This window comes from Humulus lupulus, chromosome X (genome assembly GCF_963169125.1).
Source record: "Humulus lupulus chromosome X, drHumLupu1.1, whole genome shotgun sequence".
NCBI lineage: Eukaryota > Viridiplantae > Streptophyta > Magnoliopsida > Rosales > Cannabaceae > Humulus > Humulus lupulus.
The window spans coordinates 122,209,185-122,210,742 of NC_084802.1; the positions used below are offsets into that span (position 1 = coordinate 122,209,185).

Here is a 1,558-nt window from a genome sequence, read left to right on the forward strand (position 1 = left end):
TTTAACGTTTTCTAAATCAAATTTCTTTTAAATTTCTCAATTTTAGGTGAACTATTTTATGCGACGTAAGTGTTCGAAAATACTAGTACCTGTTGATCCGGGGATTGAGAAGACCTGCAAAAGAGAAAGAAAACAAACTTGAAAGGATGGCCCAGAACGTCAATAATGTTGCTAATAATATTCTGAATCTGGGTAATGCGGGAAACGCTGCAGCTAAGGCAGACTTACCTCTGAGGGACTATGTACTCCCTACTATTACAGGGGTACATTCTAGTATTGGCCCACCTACTTTGGTGATGAACAATTTTGAGATCAAGCCTTCGATTATCCAAATGGTTCAGAATTGCGTTCAATTTGGGGGCTACCTAATGAGGATCCGAACCTCCATATTACCAACTTTTTGGAGTTATGTGATACTTTCAAAATGAACAGAGTAAGTAATGATGTAATCTGTTTGAGGTTATTTCCGTTTTCTTTGAGAGAGAGAGCTAAAAGTTGGTTGATTTCGCTGCAAGCCAATTCCATTGTGACATGGGAAGACCTTGCTCAAAAAATTATTGCTAAGTATTTTCCTCCCACTAAATCAGCATAGATTAGAGGTGAAATAAATAATTTTTGTCAATTTGAGGGGGAATCATTATAAGACGCTTGGGAAAGGTTTAAAGAGCAGCTTTGAAAATGTCCACATCATGGTATAGTGAAATGGATGTTGGTGCACACTTTCTATAATGGACTGAGGGGAAACACAAGGACTATAATAGATGCAGCAGCAGGTGGAGCATTTATGAGTAAAAGCGCTAACGAAACTTACGAGCTTTTAGAGGAGATGGCCATGAATAATTATAATTGGCCATCTGAGCGAGAAAATAAGAAGGTAGCAGGAGTTCTAGAAGTTGATCCTATTGCTATGCTTACTGCTTAAATTGATTCGCTAACAAAACAAATGCAACAATAAAACAACATTTCAGGTCAAGAGATGCAACTACAATCTGCTCCTATCAGTTGTGAGACATGTGGAGGCCTTCATCATTTTTAGCAATGTCCAGCGAAGAGTTCTTACTCAGTAGATGATATCCCACTTGAATAGGTTCAAGCCATTGGCAATTTCCCAAGGCAACCAAATAACAACTCATACCCTAATACTTGTACTCCAATATATAAGAACCATCCGAATTTGTCGTGGAGTAATAATCAAGGGCACCAACCACAGTATCATCCAAATCCACCTCAATATCGTCCACATAGAGTATCTTATGGGCTAAAACCAAGACCCTTTTATGATACTCAGGCCACAAATACAGCAACACCAACAACCACCGCCTCAAATGACTAAACCAGAGGTATCTGCTGATTCATTGAGCCAATTTATGACAGAAACTAGATCTTCTATTCGGAGCTTAGAAACACAAGTTGGCCAACTTGCAAAGTTAATGGCAGATCGTAATCAAGGGGCTTTACCTAGTTCAGCTATGGTGAATCCCAAAGAGCAATGTCAAGCTGTCACTTTGAAGAGTGGGACTATGTATGAGGGGCCTACAGTAGAAAACAAGGGTATGAA

General features: G+C 39.2%; 1 non-coding gene across 1 annotated transcript; it reads right to left on the minus strand.

Moving 5' to 3' along the window:
* Positions 1 to 590: 590 nt before the first annotated feature.
* On the minus strand, positions 591 to 696 carry LOC133807897 (small nucleolar RNA R71). Its single transcript, XR_009879783.1, has one exon. It is a non-coding gene; the product is annotated as a small nucleolar RNA R71 (small nucleolar RNA).
* Between the last annotated feature and the right edge of the window lie 862 nt (positions 697 to 1,558).